The following is an 18,904-nucleotide window of genomic DNA, read 5'->3' as shown; positions in this document are numbered from 1 at the left end:
GGCCACAAATCCCCACGGTTCCAGCTTCCACCAGACAGGCCCACCATGGTTCCGGGTCTGGTGGGGCAGCTCCAGCCCTTGGGCTCTGGTAACACGGCCTCCTCCCTTGATTCCTTCATGTCTAGAGGCAGTGACAGGCCTCTGCATTTGCCAATCTCAGAATTGCCTCACGTTCCCTTGGTTACACTCTTTCAGCTCTTCTAACACCTTTGTCACTGACTCCCTGTATTAAATGATCTCTACTAAATTACCTGGTGTGTGTTGTGTTCTCTCAGCTGGACCCTGACTGATATAGGCTCCAGAGGCCCTGTAAGACTTGAGATTTTACTCTAAGTGAAATGGGCAGCCGTTGGAAGGTTTGAGCAGAGGTTCATGAAGGGCCTTAAGTACTTGGATGAGACATCTGTGTTTCCATAAGCATTTCTTGAATTGAAGACACCTGTCCAAAATCACACAAAATTTGTGATGGAACAGGCAGACTCCTGGTCTTGTTCCCCTGCTCTCCACTCAGTGTTCAATAAATGGCATTGAGGACACAGGAATTTCAAAAACAAGAAAAGGTATTTGTATATTCTTAAGTAGTTTTGCACAAGACTCCAACTCTTTGAAGACCTTTGGAGGTCAGGAGGAGAGGTGACACTGCACAGAGGAAGGTTCTTCTCTGTTGATTTCCCAGGAATGCCTGCAGAGGTGGAGAAGAAAAGCTAACCCTGAGGGAGCCCTTGCAATATCCTAGGCACCCTGCCAGGTAATTTCATATCCAATGGCTCATTTAATCCTACAAGGACAGTACTCAGTGGATATTACTATCTTTATTTTGCAAACAGAGCTTCCGAGTTTCAGAGAGTTTGGGTAACCAGTCTAAGGTCACATGTCCTCCTATTCCATTGACAAGTGGATCAAGGATCAGTTGAACCCCTCAAGGTGGCCCTCAAGGCAGTGGAATGGGGGAATCTTGAGGCAAAATTGTTGGACAAGAGGCCAAGTCTTTGGACTAAAGTCATTTTGCCTCTCTGAGTCTCAATTTCCTCATCTATAAAGTAGTAATAATATCCATGATATTCATTTCAAAGGAGGGTTTTGAGGGTTAAAGTAAGCTACTGCATGATAAGGACTTTGTACATTTTAAAGTTCTATACCAAAAGTTCTTAACCTGGGTCCATGCCTGAACTTTGAGGTCCATGAACCCCTTGAAGACGATGCTAAAATTTGCATGTACAGGCATAGACCTGCTGATCCTGCAAAAAATCTGACTTTCTTCATGCCTCTTTTATAGGTAAGCATCTTGCTATGTAGATGGCGATTCTATTATTTAAAAGGCTTTTTCATACAACATGGCTTCCAAATGTAAGCCAACTAACTACAGTGCAGACTATGTACTCTGGACTTTAGGGGCAATTCAAGGAATTTTTGAGGGTAATTTCAATTACATGTGATTTTTACCTCACAGACTGTCTTAGGAATCCAACCCCTGCATAAGATGTGACTCCTCTGTTTGTGCATCTGTGGCAGGACCATCTGTGACTCCTGGCAGTAGATTCTCAAAGGAGAAAGTCACGCAAAGTTGGTTGGGAAGCACTATTCTAGACAAATATTGCAAGTATTACAAAGTTATTAATGATGAACATGCTATGTTGATTCTCATTACATACACATTTACTGAGCACCTACTATGTATGAGGTATAATTTGAATGTGAGTTAGAGAAGTCCATGTCCCCAAAGGGCTCATAGTACTGTGGGGACAGCAAACCACATGTAGCTGGCAGGTTTCTTGGAGGAGGTGGGATATGAGCAGAGTTCGAAAGGATGCTAGGACTCTTAACAGGTGAAGATGATAGAAGGGCCTGTCAGGCAGGAGGGATGTCTTGAGCAAAGACTTGGAGTGGAGACAGTGGCAGAGCCTGCTTAGAGAATGCTTAGGTGTGACTAGAGTACAGGCCAAGGTGTAGGGTGAGTAGAGAGGAGGCTGAAGACAGATGTTGGGCTTTGCTATGGAGACCTTCAGTATCAGAGATCTCCTCTCTGTCCCAGTTTCCACAACCCATTCAACCTTTTCTCTTATCCAGCACCCATTCCAGGGCTGCATACCTGTGGATGCTTTGGGAGAGAGAGACCCTTAACCTAAGTAGAAGCAAGACAGACTTGAATTCTAATCCTGATTCATCTACTATCCAGCTGTATGACCTTGGGCAAGACCCTTCACCTCTCTGAACCTCAGTCTCTTCGTCTATATAAGGGGAATGGTCATATTTCTCCCCACAATAGTACCCAATAGGGTGTTTGGCACTTAGTGGGAGCTCATCTCATGTTAGTTGAACTGGGCCCTTGGAGGGTGTCAAATGAGGTGTTAGATAATCAAGTGATTAGGAAGAAGGACCAAAGAGAGCCTCAAAGTCCTGCATTATTGCCATGCTCACTGACCTCGAGCAGTTCTCACTCCATCCAGAGGCAGCAGATTCTCAGCCCTCTCCTGTCGTGCAAGGCTCCCTCTGCTGCAAAGGGGAAAGGAGAGAGATTCATCAATCTTCTGAGTTGATGCCAGACATTGGAAATTTCCTAATGCATGCTAATGCCATCGACCCTCATTGAGATGTGCTGGGTTTTCAAACAAGCTTATTTGACTATGATTCACCTCTGGAGAAAAGAAAGGTGATATTATTGATATGAAGAAAAACTAGGAACAAAGTCATCCAAACAACAAATGTTCTCCCCAGGCTTCAACTTTCACAACTTCTGTTTATGTTTAGGTGACATGCTCTTCTTACTGAGGCCATCATGCCATCATCTACTCACTTGATTATCTAACAAATGCTCACTTTCAGCAGACCCTGAGCCAGACCCTGAGAGCACCAGGAGAACACAGAGCAGACCCTGTGCTAACGAAGCTCCCTGTCTAGGGGCAAGAAAGGGGCAGAACCATGGACCCAGACAACAGCAGACATTAAGGTGCGATGGGTAACGGGAGTGGGTAGCTCAGAGTGCTGTGGGAGCCAGAGAAGGGAGCATTCACTAGCTTGAGATAGGCAAGGCCATAGAGGTTTGGAAGATACCAGATCCTGTACAGGCTGGGTCCAGCTAAAGGCTCGTGCTCCCTTTCTCCACACCTGCTCACACTATCTGCACCACCGTGTCAATGACTTGCCGGCTTTCATCCGCACCAGGCTATTTCATGCATTCACACCCATGATAAGGTACGTACAAATAAGGCTTGGGAACCAATGAGTGAAACCCCTTCCTGGAAGAGGGTTCAGACAAAGTCTCATAGGGAGACACTTAAGCTGGCTCTTAGAATGAGTAGGAGTTCACCCAAGCAGCTATCCAGGGGCTCCGCATGCCATGCGGGTAGAAAAGAAAGCATGTGCAGGGAATGGTACAGAGTTCAGTGTAATTGGAGCATCAGGTGAGCGTGGGGGAAGGTGGGAGTTGAGGCTGGGGCAGGGGCAGGGTGCCCAAGGGCCTTGGATGCCAGGCTAAGGAGTTAGGACTTTATCCTGTAGGTGATGGGGGACCCTTTATGGGTTGTAAGCAGGATAGCGACTTGGTCAACCACCATAATGACACCAGGGTCCTTGAAGTAAGTTCAGAAGAGGCCAGGCTTCCAAAAACTGGTGGAGAGAAAGCTGAAATCTGACCCAAAGGCAAGAAAGTGAATTCCAGGCCCCAACAGAGCTTCAGCCAGTGAGCAATCCCTCCCGCTGCTAGCCTGCAAGGGGCCCAGGGCTTCCCAAGGTCACTCTTTTCCTGACGGCCTTTGATGTCGCCAGCATTTCTCCCCCACCCTTGGAAATCTTTGCCTTTCATCAGGTTCTGTGCCAAGGACAGATTTGATGACGAGCAAATTGGCCCACTGGAGAAATAAAATGCTTGTGTTTCTTCAGCAGGGAAAGCTGTTGGGGTTTTTTATTATCATTATTATTATTTTTCTCTGAGCCGAACAAGTGACAGGACATAATAATATCATTTATTCTAACTTGCTCTTGCAAATCAGAACTTTTTAATATTTTCCTTTCAAATGAAAATGCCATTTATCATTATCAAATGAAGTGCTAATGAAAACAACATGTATAAGAAACACGTTCACACAGCAGAGCATGATGGAGCACCTTGTCAGCAGTCCATAGTCCCGCCGTTAATTTGATTTCTGCCAAAAATCACTTAAGTGAGACTTGGGGATTTTTTTTTCTCAACGCTCCAGGCCCTTCTACTGAGGCCTGTTTATTCCCCTCTCCCGAGAAGGCTCTGAAATCCCAAACCAGCTTTAATCTGACTTTTAATGGAACTTTCATTGATTGCGTGAGGGATGTGTGCATGTCGGGGAGGGTGGGGGGTTATGCCTGCCTGTGTGTGTGTTATTGCTCATCACTTTCACCCAACGTATATTTGGCTGATAGACTTTGGCTGTGTCCTTTTTAGGCATGTGTGTATTTGTGTACTTTGGTCTGAGTGTGCCTCTGCAGGTCATTATTTGTTTGTGTCCTTAAGCCATGAGGACAGTAATTACGTCTATTTGTTCCTCACTGAAGGCCCAGCATCTGGCCTATTGCCTGACACATGGCAGGCCCTCAATAAACATTTGTTAAGTGAATTGTCTGCATGTCTTCATGAAGCACGCATTTTTGCCTGTTTGAGTTCACATCTGTGTGTTTCTATTCACATGCGTGGGGCCTCCAGGGCGGGAGCTATCCCTGGATCTCTCGAGCTTCCTGCAGTGCCTGGCACATGTAGGTAAGTATTTGTTGAGTGAATATGTTCTATGGATTTGTATATATGCTTTTTTCAATCAAGGTAAAATTTACATATCATAAAATTAGCATTTTTATGCATACAGTTCAGTGGCACTTAGTACATTCACAATGTTGTGCAACTGTCACCTCCATCTAGTTCCAAAACATTTTCATCACCCCAAAAAGAAACCTTACACTCATTAAGCAGTCACTTCACATTCCCCCTCCCCCCAGCCCCGAGCAACCACCAATCTGTTTTCTATCTCTATGGATTTACCTATTCTGAATATTGCACGTAAATACAATCACACAATGTGTGACTTTTTGTGTCTAGCTCAGTTCACGTAGCATAATATTTCCGAGGTTCTCCGTATATGTTTTCAAGTCTGTGTGTATTAAGTCTGTATGTGTGTATTTATGTGTGGGATGTTTGGTACCACCACTGTGTTCCTGGAACCTAGCCAAGGCCTGACAAAGAACAGCTGGGCACTGAGGAAAACTTCTCTTGCCATTCCTCCAGCCTTGTCCTTCCCTGGCACCTCTGAGGCTTTGCATAGGCTGTTCCTCAGCCCAGATCGCCTTTCCTCACACCAACCTCTGCTGTTGCCGGATGAACTCTGAATGATTCCTCAGTAATCTGTCCAAATGTTATCCACTCCAGGCAGCCTTTCCAGACCCCAGGCTGGGTTACAAGACCCTCCTCTGGACTTCCATTGACCCTGTGCTTTCTTTTGTCATTGCCCTGCCCCACTGTGCTGTCATTGTCAACCTACTTGTCTCTCTCCCTGCTAGATCAGGAGTTCTTAAAGACCAGGGGCTGTATCTTCTTCACCTTTGCAGTCCCAGAGCTTAGCATGATGTTTAGTTTATAGTGGGTGTCCTGTTAAGTGCTAGTTAAAAGAATAAATGAATTTCTAATAGAAGACATTCCACATAGAGAGAACAGCCTGTGCAAAAGCCATACCTCAGGGTGCATTCATTTTCAAAAACTGCAGCAGTTTGGTATGACTTGAAGCCTAGTGTGTGTGGATGAGGAGGAAAGTGAGAATTCAAATAGGAAGCAAGAAGTGGGAATGGGCCTTAGTGAACCATCCTGAAGGCAATGGGAAGTCCCAGATGGGTTTAAGCAAGGCCATCACGTGGTCAGATTTATGGACTAGAGTTATTCCTCTAGCTAGGAGGTGGAGAAGGTGTGGAGAGGACCAGAATGGATGAGGGTGGACCATTTAGGAGACTACTGTGCAAGTCCAGGCAAGGTGATGGGGGTGGATCAGTCCAGAGGTGTGGCAGTGGACTTGAAAACAGAGGCTTGAGCAGTACTCCACAAAGTATGATCTGCGGACTGGGGCTGATCCGTGAACTCCAACTAGTCCAAACAAGAAAAGCGCGAAAAGGGAAAGGTGAGGGTAAGGACTTAGAAAACTGTAGAGCAATTTGACATTGCTGAGAAGTTTTTATTATATTTTACAAAAGTATTGGTCCAGAACACAATGGAAATGGAAAAATAAAAGGTCCTTCCCCACAGATAGTTTAGAGGACATGCTAATGAATGGAGTATGTTGGGGGGAGAGAGAGGCAGAGGAGGTGTGGGTGCCCCCAGCCAGATTGTCAATGACAAGGACTGTGTCTGAATCATCTCTGTGTCCTCAAGACTCCTTGAGGAGGAAAGGTTAGAACTCAGAGGTTTTGTCAGGACCTGATGGTCCTGAACAATGTCAAGGCTCCCACAGGATGCCAGGAAAGGTATCTTAGTCTGCTCGGGCTGCTATAACAAAATACCACACACTGGTTGGCTTAAAGAACCAAAAAATTATTTCTCACAATTCTGGAGACTGGAAGTTCAAGATCAAGGCACCAGCAGACTTGGTGTTCAGTGAGAGCCCACTTCCTGGTTCACAGAAGTCCTCATCCATCTTCACACTATGTCTTCACACGGAGGAAGGGGCAAGGGACCCTCTGGGGTCTCTTATAAGGGCACTAATCCCATTCATGAGGGCTCGGCTCTCATGACCTAATCACCTCCCAAAGGCCCCACTTCCAAATATCATTACATTGGGGGTTAGTTTTCAAAATACGAATTTTGGGAGGACACAAGCATTCAATCTATATCAAAAAGTGAGGACAAAAAGATGGATCCCGAAAGAAAATGGAGTCTGAGCCGAGGTGCTCATGAGCCACTGAGGAGTGCAGCTGTGCTTCCCTCTCCATCTTCCTCCAGCTGTGCCCTTGCTCTGCTTGAGGGCACAGCATGGTATGAGCTTCTGTGGAAACTGGGAGTCATGATGGACTCCTCCCTGTCCTTCACCCCCCACATTTAATCAGGCACCAAGCACTGTCATCTCAAGAGGCAGTATGGTGTGGGGTGGAGAGCATGGACTCTGGAGCCAAACTGCCTGAGTTCGAATCCTGATTCTACCATTTACTAGGTACATAACCTTGAATATGATATATACCCCTCTGGGCCTGTTTCTTTGGGTTATTGGGAGAACTAAATGTGTTATATGTCAAGTGCTTGGGCCAGTGTTTGGCACATAGTGAGTGTTCTATGTGTTTGCCGTTACGGTTGCTGTTATTATATTGGTTGCTTCTACTTACGAAGTACCTCCTGAACAAACCTGCTCCTCTCTCTGTGCCTTGTGCCATCGTACCAGGCTAGGCCACCACCATTTCTCCCCAGGCACAGCAACAACCTCTTTCTCAGTAGCCTCTGTGTCTTGCATTGGGTTGTCCCTTATGCCGCTCTGGCCCCAGAGTGCTCTTTTTGAACCACGAATGTGACCGTGTCACTTCCTTGTTTAAAACCCATCAGTGGATGTCCACTGTCCCCAGAATGAAGTCTAAGTGTGCAGGCATAACTCACAAGGCCCTTCGTGACCCAGTCCTTTCCTGCCTCTGACAGCCTCAGCATTGACCACAATTGCCTTCGCTCTTCACGTGTCAGCCCCATGAGCCCTCCTCAGTTCCCCAAACGGCTTTCGCATATTCTGATCCCTCTGCCCGGGCCTCCCTCCTCAACTCCTTTGTCACACCAGCTCCCCTGCCCACTCAAAGTCTCAGCTCAGTAGTCACTCTGTCTGAGATGCCTTCCCTGACTCCCCAGGCAGAATTAGGAGCCCATTTTCTGCATTCTCGCAAGCTCTGTGCCTCCTCGACATAGCATTGACCACACGGTGTTGTCTCTGATATTACAAATCTGCCTCCCCAGACTGTGAGCTCCTCCAGGGCAGACCCTGGGCCTGACCCATCTGTGCAGATGCTGGATAAACCTGTATGAAATGGGACCGATTTGGAATGAGCCCAATATTGCATTTTAAAAGCCAGAAAGCAGAATAATGCGGCTGGATCCAACTTCTCCAGGAGAGGCTCATGCGTGGGCAAGAGGAACATGAGATGTTCTTTTCTCACACCGTTCTCTTCCTGCTGCCACCCCCCTCCTGGCCGCGTCAGTCTCGTGAGTCGACTCCAGATGGGATGGGCTTGGTGGTGGCTGCTGGCTGTGTGCCCAACACCCGTGGGCGCCCAGGAAACACTTGCTGAAAGAAGCTGAGCACCACCCCAGCAGTGCAGCCCTCCAATTCCTACTATGGGGCGTTGGAGACAGGAGTAGGTGGCAAGCAGAAGGTATGTCACCTGAATCTACAATATCCCTGAGCCTCAGTCTTCTCCTCTATGAAATGGAGTTAATAATCCCTACCTTAAGGGTTGTCATGGAGAGTCAAGCAGATCACAGATGTGGACACGTAGCGGGCACTTTCTGCTCCTGCTTGACCCCTGTTAACTTTCTTATCCTCACCAGGGAAACTGAGGGGAAAAGAGCGAGGGAAAGCACAACTTTGGGTGTGGTCACACTTCGGAGCAGCGCCGATGAGAAGCCTCTCTGCAAACGTACAATATCTTCTGAGGATCTGGCTCATTTTTAATAGCCCTCATGGTGGTGAACCTGGGCACTGATTTGCAATGGTTGGGAAACAGAGTTAAGCAGTTCAAGAAACATAGGATTGTGTGTATGTGGAAGGGAATTGAACTGAAATACACTACTGCCAACAAGAGCCAACCTTTAGAGAGAGGACTTTCTACGGACAGGGACTATGTTAAGTGCTTTGCATATATTTAAGCCTCACCACAGCCCTAAAAGGAAGGTATCATTACTCCCACTTTACAGATGAGAAAACTAGCTCAGAGGGAATTAAGTAATTTTCCCAAAGATCCATTAGTGCAGAGCCAGGATTTGACCCCAAAGCTATCTGATTCCCAAGCCCTTGCTCTTTCCATCCTGTACTGGACGTTGTCACTGGTCTGTAGCCAACATCTGCTGTTCCATACTCTTCTGTGCACCATTAGGGCTGGAAACCTGAGGACTACATTTCTCAGGCTCCCATGTCAGCGGCTTCCAGTCAGTTCTGCAATTGGAAGGTACAAATGGGCTGTGAGAAGGAAGGAGGAAAATTAAAGCCATTTTCGAGTTCTGGCATCTTTGAGGGTGTGGACTCTTGGATTCCAGGAGCTGTGCTGACCTCAGTTCCAGGAATGTCTGCAGGGGTGCAGCCTCCACTCTTCCTCTTGACTTCTCCACACCAAGCAGCAGCAACGGCTTCCTTTAAGTAACTGATTTCTGGGGAGCACTCCCTCCCTTTACTCCCCCTTTTGCTCTCCAGCCCATCCAATAGCTTTGTAACAAAGTCTCTGCTTGAAATACATAGAGAGGTTTGCTTCTCCACTGGAAACTGGCTGACACAGTATTGCTCTTCCTACTCCTTCAGTCAGAGGCAAAGCCAGTTGTAAGATCAAGATGTCAGCCAAGCAGACTGAGGGCAAGGCTGAGGCCTCTGTCAGACACTGGAGATCTATCAAGGAAACCAAAGAAAGCATCCATTGGGCTGACACCAAGAAAGGAGGATGCAGGTCAGAGGGCTCCCAGCAGGTATCCAACATGCTGGGCTCGGGCTGTGAGCCTAATTCCGGAATCCACCCACTATTTAGCCTGAGCCCAAAGGCCGTCCGCCAGCATCAGGATGGCGCAGGGCTTGGGTGATGCAAGAGCAGGCTAGGAGAAGCAAGGCCAACAGAATATCTTTTCCCTGCCTCCACTACCCCTATAAACCCATATACTTGGTTTTGACTGTTCTCTTCATTTGGGAACTCAACTGAGAACAAGCTTTGGAAATTTGACAAACCTGAGTCCACCTTCCTTGCCAGCTGCTTCTGTCTTAGCCCCTCCACTCTTTGTTTATAGAATGAATGCTGTCATGCCTACTGCACAAGTGTGAGGACTGAGTGAGATAATGTATGTAAAGTCCCCAGCTCAGCTCCTGGCCCACTGCAGACACTTAATAACTGTGCATTCCCACTCTCCCCGCTCCTTCTGAATCATAAGCTCCCTTATTTAGTTATTTAACATGTCCTGTACGTGTGTCTCTCAAACTCCATTATAAGGTCTGGGAAAGTAAAGATTGTGTCTAGCCTTCTTTGCTTTACTCAGAGCACCTAGTTCATTTAAAAATAATACTATGCCTTTAATAATAAATAAATGTTCACATTCATAAAAAAAGTAAAATGAAGAAGATGGGAAAAGAGAAATGAGGCTTCTCCATTCAGTCTAAATATGGTGCACTGAGAAAGACTGCGGCTTTAGAATCTGCTCAGTTCATTTTAGTATAATGCATTCCTCTTTCTCTACCTTTCTCCTTCCTTCTTTTGCCCACAAATATTTATTTTCCAAGCCTGGAAACATAAAGATAAATAAAGTACAGTCCTTACCCAGAGGAGCCCAGGTGCAAATGGGGAAGACATCACGTAGATAGCTGTCTACACCCCATGCATGCATTTATGGGGCATTGACATACACGTGCTCAGCAGAGACCAGAGCCATGACAGGGGGAAGCACAGTGCTGTGGGGGCCTGAGAGGACCCCTGAGGACCAAGGGGAGGCTTCCTGGAAGAGCTTACTCATGTGCTGGGTCAGAACAGAAAAGCGGAAAGGAACAACATGCCAGACCAGGAGCGGGAAGAAAGGAGTCAGGCAAACTGCGGTCCAGGGCCTTCTCAGTTATGTGGCCCGGGGTGCTTCATGTATCCTCTATGGAGCTCAGTCTCTTCTGTGAAGTGGGATAATAATACCTGCTGGGCAAGGTTGTCATGGGTTTGATGGCAATACAGAAAAGACCTGACATAAAGTAGATGTCAACAGATATCAGGTCCCTCCCACCACCATTATAACAATGAACGATGGCTTTTCCTGAAGGAAAGGGGAACTCAAAGTTAGAAGTGCGTGGGGCCAGGTCACCTCTTGAAGACGCTTTGCTGGCCTCTGCAGGTAGAACGGCTCTTCACTTTCCTCACAGGGTTCCTTTGTGAACAGGGCTTATTGCCAGTTACGAAGCAAGAAACAGTGAATAATGAAAAATCTAGTCCCCCCTCTGCTCCAACGCACACGTCCCTGGGGTTAGAACCCCCCCGAACGCAATCAGGCCAAGAGACTCACTAAACTTCAGTGAGCCCCTCTCAGCCAACATCTCCATTGCTTTTTTAGATCTGGGACACCACAGCACGAGAAGAAACCATCCCTGACTTTCTTTCTCCCTTTTCAAACTGAACAAGCTCCTGAACTTGTCAAACATCATTGCAAAATTATGAAAAACAGGGGAGGAATTCCAAGATGGCGCCGTGAGTAGTCCTCTTTGTCTCTCGCCCTTCGAGTCTACAATTATTTGGACACTTATCGCTTGACAAAGGATATCCAGACAGCATCTCAGGACGTCTGAGACACCCACGCGACTATACATCGGAAGGCGGACGGACTTTCCTCCGGGAGGATGTGGAAATAGGTGAAAACTCTCCGACCCCGACGGGCAGCCTAGTACCCGCAAGCGGCTTTCTTCCAACGGACGCCCCCAGAGGATCCACACACATCTAGGGCAGGAGCGAGAACACAACAGAGGAGCGACGGTGGAAACAGGTGACCAGAACCCTACTTAAACCCCCCGCAATTACTCCTAAACGCAGAGGGAAACTTTGGAGTTGCACACCTGAGCCCGCGGGGAGAGTCTCTCCCCGCCATTGGCGGGGAGACCCGGCCTGGTGCTCGGGGCGCCCGGAGGGTCCCAGAGAGACGCCCGCCCCGTGGGACTAGGGATTGCCGGAGATCTCGGAGAGGACCGGGGCGGGGGAACTTTCAAAGGCGGGTCCGGCGACCCGGAGGGGAAGCGCCGGAGCTCCGCCAGGCAGCAGACAAAACTCTCTGTCTGCCGGTAGCAGAGGGGCCACGCCCAGCATTCAGGGCTCCCGGCAGAGGCTCGGACAGAAGCCCAGAGGGCGGGGCGTCCCCCAGCTGCCGTTGCCCACCCCGTGGGACTAGGGATTGCCGGAGATCTCGGAGAGGACCGGGGCGGGGGAACTTTCAAAGGCGGGTCCGGCGACCCGGAGGGGAAGCGCCGGAGCTCCGCCAGGCAGCAGACAAAACTCTCTGTCTGCCGGTAGCAGAGGGGCCACGCTGAGCATTCAGAGCTCCCGGCAGAGGCCCGGAGAGAAGCCCAGAGGGCGGGGCGACCCCCAGCTGCCGTTGCCCACCCGGTGAGGCTAGGGATTGCCGGAGATCTCGGAGAGGACTGGGGCTGGAGAGAGTTCCAGAGACCCAGCTTAGTAGCCTAGGGGGAAACCCTACAGGCTCACAGAAGCCTTAGGGAAAGCCTCTGCACAGCACCAGTAGAAGGCACCCAGCCGCCAGCCACAAGGCTGGAAGACCCCAGGGCAAAAGCAGCATAGCTAGGTGTACTAACCACAGACTGTAGAAGATGCCAATAGCTCTCCTGCGACCCATAGAGGACAAGTGAGATTTGGGGGGTGCCGACAGCAACCGAGCGACAAATAAAAGTGATCCCACCCCTGGCCGCTGGAAAAGCCCATAACACCGTTGCAGACCCCAAGGAGAGAGCGCATCTAGGTGGGCAACAACAGTAGGCACCTGCAGCCTGAAGCCCCCCGTGACGGCCCCCACGGCAGAGGAGGGAATCCAAAGGGCCACTGTGGCTACGAAGAGGGGCCCAGGCCCAGTTGGCAACTACGGACAGGGTTCCTGGTTGGTGAAGTATAAACAGCTGCTCCCCCCACCGCAGCAGCTGAAACAAGTGAAAGGAGCAACTAAACTCTATCTCCATGCGGAGGCACAAATCAACATCATCAAGCAATATGAAAAAATACATTAAATCTCCAGAACAGAAAGAAAGTAACAAATACACAGAAAACAATCCCAAAGAAAATGAGATATATAACCTAAATGATGATGACTTCAAAACAGCCATCATTAAAATACTCACTGAGTTAAGAGAGAATTCTGACCGACAACTCAACGAGTTCAGGAGCTATGTCACAAAAGAGTTTGATACGATAAAGAAGAACCAAACAGAAATACTGGAAATGAAGAACACAATAGAGGAGATTAAGAAAAATCTAGATGCTCTGAACAGTAGGGCCGATAATATGGAGGAAAGAATTAGCAATTTGGAAGATGGCAATATAGAATTGTTGCAGGCAGAGGAGGAGAGAGAAGCAAGACTTAAAAGAAATGAAGAAACTCTCCGAGAATTATCAGACACAATTAGGAGATGCAACGTAAGGATTATAGGTATACCAGAGGGAGAAGAGAAGGAGAAAGGGGCAGAAAACCTATTCAAAGAAATAATGGCTGAGAACTTCCCAAATCTGGTGAGGGAGATGGATCTTCAGGTGACAGAAGCCAATAGATCTCCAAACTTTATCAATGCAAGAAGACCAACTCCACGGCATATAGTAGTGAAGCTAGCAAAAGTCAACGACAAGGAGAAAATATTAAGGACAGCCAGGCAAAAGAAACTAACCTACAAAGGAACCCCCATCAGGCTATCAGCAGATTTCTCAGCAGAAACTTTACAGGCTAGAAGAGAGTGGAATGATATATTCAAAAATCTGAAGGACAAAAACCTACAGCCGAGAATTCTCTACCCAGCGAAAATATCCTTCAAATACGATGGAGAAATAAAAACTTTCCCAGATAAACAAAAATTAAGGGAGTTCATTGCCACAAAACCTCCTCTTCAGGAAATCCTCAGGAAAACCCTCATTCCTGAAAAATCCAAAAAAGGAAAGGGGCTACAAAACCAAGAGCAGAGGAGATAAGTAGAAGGACAACAACAGAGAGTAGCAGCTCTACATCAGAACAGATTAAACCATGGGACGAGAAACAAAGGAAACTGAAGAAAACCAGAAAACAAGACACAAAATGGTAGTGGTAGGCCCCCACGTCTCAATAATCACTCTAAATGTAAACGGATTGAACTCCCCAATCAAAAGACACAGAGTGGCAGGATGGATCAAAGAACAAGATCCAACAATATGCTGCCTCCAGGAAACACACCTCAGCCCCAAAGACAAACACAGACTCAGAGTGAAGGGATGGAGAACAATACTCCAAGCTAATAATGAACAAAAGAAAGCAGGTGTCGCTATACTAATATCAGACAAGGTAGATTTCAAAGCAAAACAGATAAAGAAAGACAAAGAGGGACAGTATATAATGATAAAAGGGACTCTCCACCAAGAAGACATAACACTTATAAATATATACGCACCCAACACAGGAGCACCAAAATTTGTAAAGCAACTCTTAATAGAACTAAAAGAAGACATCAACAACAATACAATAATAGTAGGGGACCTCAACACACCATTAACACCAATGGACAGAACATCCAGACAGAAAATCAACAAGGAAATAATAGAATTAAATGAAAAATTAGACCAGATGGACTTAATAGATATATATAGAACACTTCATCCAAAAACAGCAGGTTACACATTCTTCTCAAGCGCACATGGAACATTCTCAAGGATTGACCATATTTTGGGAACCAAAGCAAACATCAATAAATACAAGAGAGTTGAAATAATATCAAGCATCTTTTCTGATCATAACGCTATTAAACTAGAAATCAACTACAAGAAAAAAGCAGAGAAAGGTGCAAAAATGTGGAGACTAAACAACACGCTTCTCAACAAACAATGGATCATTGAAGAAATTAAAGAAGAAATCAAATATTATCTGGAGACAAATGAAAATGAGAACACGACATACCAAATCATTTGGGATGCAGCAAAAGCAGTCCTAAGAGGGAAATTCATCGCAATACAGGCTCACCTCACTAAACAAGAAAAAGCTCACGTAAGCAACCTCAAACGACACCTAACAGAACTAGAAAAAGAAGAACAAACAAGGCCCAGAGTCAGTAGAAGGAGGGAAATAATAAAAATAAGAGCAGAAATAAACGATATTGAAACAAAAAAGACAATAGAAAGGATCAATGAAACAAAGAGTTGGTTCTTCGAAAGAATTAACAAAATTGACAAACCCCTAGCCAGACTCACCAAGAAAAGAAGAGAGAAATCGCAAATTAATAAAATCAGGAATGACAGAGGAGAAATCACAACAGATACCAATGAAATACAAGAGATCATAAGAGAATACTATGAAAAACTATATGCCAACAAATTGAACAACCTGGAAGAAATGGACAAATTCCTAGACTCCTACAATCTCCCCAAACTGAATCAGGAAGAAATGGAGAATCTGAATAGACCAATCACAAGTAAGGAAATAGAAACGGTAATCAAAAACCTCCCCAAAAACAAGAGTCCAGGACCAGACGGCTTCTCTGGAGAATTCTACCAAACATTCAAAGAAGACTTAATACCTATTCTCCTCAAACTGTTCCAGAAAATTGAGAAAGATGGAGAACTCCCTAACACATTCTATGAAGCCAACATCACTCTGATCCCCAAACCTGACAAGGACAACACAAAGGAGAACTACAGGCCGATATCACTGATGAACATAGATGCAAAAATCCTCAACAAAATTTTGGCAAACCGATTACAGCAATACATCAAAAAGATTATACACCATGATCAAGTGGGATTTATACCAGGGACACAGGGATGGTTCAACATCCGCAAGTCAATCAACGTGATACACTACATTAACAAAATGAAAACCAAAAACCACATGATCATCTCAATAGATGCAGAGAAAGCATTCGACAAGATCCAACACCCATTTATGATAAAAACCCTCAGTAAAATGGGTATAGATGGAAAGTACCTCAACATAATAAAGGCCATATATGATAGACCCACAGCCAACATCATACTCAATGGACAAAAGCTGAAAGCCATCCCTCTGAGGACAGGAACAAGACAAGGGTGCCCACTTTCACCACTCCTATTCAACATAGTTCTGGAGGTGCTGGCCAGAGCAATTCGGCAGGAAAAAGAAATAAAAGGAATCCAAATAGGTAACGAAGAAGTAAAACTCTCGTTGTTTGCAGACGACATGATCTTATACATAGAAAACCCCAAAGAATCCACAGAAAAACTATTAGAAATAATCAACAACTACAGCAAAGTAGCAGGGTATAAAATTAACGTGCATAAATCAGTAGCATTTCTATACACTAACAATAAACTAACAGAAAAAGAACTCAAGAACTCTATCCCATTCACAATCGCAACGAAAAGAATAAAATACCTTGGGATAAACTTAACCAAGGAAGTGAAGGATCTATACAATGAAAACTACAAGACTCTCTTGAAAGAAATAGGCGATGACATAAAGAGATGGAAAGACATCCCTTGCACATGGATTGGAAGAATAAACATAGTTAAAATGTCCATACTACCTAAAGCAATATACAGATTCAATGCTATCCCAATCAGAATCCCAAGAACATTCTTCACAGAAATTGAACAAACAATCCTAAAATTCATATGGGGCAACAAAAGACCGCGAATTGCTAAAGCAATCCTGAGCAAGAAAAACAAAGCCGGCGGAATCACAATCCCCGATTTCAAAACATACTACAAAGCTACAGTGATCAAAACAGCATGGTACTGGTACAAAAACAGGTCCACAGATCAATGGAACAGAATTGAAAGCCCAGAGATAAAACCACACATCTATGGACAGCTAATCTTCGACAAAGGAGCAGAGGGCCTACAATGGAGAAAAGAAAGTCTCTTCAACAAATGGTGCTGGGAAAACTGGACAGCCACATGCAAAAGATTGAAAATTGACCATTCTTTTTCACCACACACCAAAATAAACTCAAAATGGATCAAAGACCTAAAGATTAGGCCTGAGACAATAAGTCTTTTGGAAGAGAATATAGGCAGTACACTCTTTGACATCAGTTTCAAAAGAATCTTTTCGGACACTGTAACTCCTCAGTTGAGGGAAACAATAGAAAGAATAAACAAATGGGACTTCATCAGACTAAAGAGCTTCTTCAAGGCAAGGGAAAACAGGATTGAAACAAAAAAACAGCTCACTAATTGGGAAAAAATATTTACAAGCCACTTATCCGACAAAGGGTTAATCTCCATAATATACAAAGAACTCACACTACTTAACAACAAAAAAACAAACAACCCGATCAAAAAATGGGCAGAGGACATGAACAGACATTTCTCAAAAGAAGATATGAATATGGCCAATAGACACATGAAAAGATGTTCATCATCGCTAATCATCAGGGAAATGCAAAGCAAAACTACACTAAGATATCACCTTACCCCCGTTAGATTGGCAAAAACATCCAAAACCAAGAACGACAAATGTTGGAGAGGTTGTGGAGAAAGCGGAACCCTCATACACTGTTGGTGGGAATGCAAACTGGTACAGCCACTATGGAAAACAGTATGGAGATTTCTCAAAAAGTTAAAAATAGAAATACCCTATGACCCAGCCATCCCATTACTGGGTATCTATCCTAAGAACCTGATATCAGATATCTCAAGAGTCCGTTGCACCCCTATGTTCATTGCAGCATTATTTACAATAGCCAAGACGTGGAACCAGCCTACATGCCCAGAAACTAATGATTGGATAAAGAAGATGTGGTATATATACACAATGGAATACTACTCAGCCATAAAAAAAGACGAAATTGGCCCATTCACAACAATGTGGATGGACCTCGAGGGTATTATGTTAAGCGAAATAAGTCAGTCAGAGAAAGACGAACTCTATATGACTCCACTCATAGGTGGAAATTAGTATATTGAGAAGGAGATCTGATTGGTGGTTACCAGGGAAAAGGGGGGGTGGGGGGAGGGTACGGAGGGGGAAGTGGTGTACCCACAACATGACTAACAAAAATGTACAACTGAAATCTCACAAGGTTGTAATCTATCATAACATTAATAAAAAAAAAAAAAAAAAATTATGAAAAACAACCATAAGTGAAAACTCCAGTTATTAAAATGTATGGGGACTAATTATTGATATGATGATATGCAGAATAAAAAGAAAGAGACACGCTTGGATAAACGGAAATCTTTTAAAGTCATTAATATACATATGTTTATTTTTCCACAGCTACACTGGAAGCTGCAGCAGGGCTGTATTGTCTAACAAATTAGAGGGGGTGACAATGCCATGTTCAGCCCGATATATGATCTCTCTCCACTCAGACTTATTAATTTTTGCCAAATTAAAACAAGGGCACCCTCCCCACCACAGGCCACAGGACTATGTAATGCAAATATGAATGCCATTAGGAAGACTGCCGGGGGAGCCTGCACAAAAGCCTGAAGTTGTTTCAGCACACACAGGAAACTGCTGGCCCGAAACTGGTCACTGCAGGGCGTGGGGGTCGTCTGCCAGGATGGGTGGCACCTTGGTTTTGTTCCTGGAAGGTGGCCCTCCCCACCTGCCACTCCCTCTCTTCTCTCCAGGACCAGTCCTTGAGTCCCCCACATAGCATCACAACCCCGCACCTCCATTCCAGAATTATTCCCACCTCACCCCACCCCCATGACTTAGTTTTCCCATCTGCAGACTGGATCTCCTGGTCCCAGGAGACTGAGAATGACGGTGAAAGCTGTGACTCTGGAGTCAGGCAGATGCCACCTTCTAGCTGTGTGATCCTGAGCTGTGCAACCTTTCTGAGCCTCCATTTCATCAGTTACACGGGGAAATAACAGTCTTGTAAACTTATGGGTCTGTCTGAGGCTCAAATAAGATAATACATGAATAGCACCTAGCCAGAGCTTGGCTACATAGTAGATCTTCAATAATTTGTCAGCTATTGTTGTTATTGTTGCCTTTCTCACAGTTAAATTAAATCACATAAAGTGTGTGAAAGCAATAAAC

General features: G+C 45.5%; 1 long non-coding RNA gene across 1 annotated transcript in view; it reads right to left on the bottom strand.

Annotated features, from left to right (window-relative positions):
- The window catches only part of LOC103557378 (uncharacterized), a 52,255-nt gene that overhangs the window by 23,146 nt on the left and 10,205 nt on the right, over positions 1 to 18,904 (bottom strand). The window contains exon 3 of the long non-coding RNA XR_011532526.1: positions 2,423 to 2,493. This is a non-coding gene — a long non-coding RNA (uncharacterized lncRNA). The remainder of the gene's footprint in view (positions 1 to 2,422; positions 2,494 to 18,904) is intronic.

Source organism: Equus przewalskii, chromosome 2 (assembly GCF_037783145.1).
Source record: "Equus przewalskii isolate Varuska chromosome 2, EquPr2, whole genome shotgun sequence".
Taxonomy (NCBI): domain Eukaryota; kingdom Metazoa; phylum Chordata; class Mammalia; order Perissodactyla; family Equidae; genus Equus; species Equus przewalskii.
This window is presented reverse-complemented; position numbering and strand designations above follow the sequence as displayed.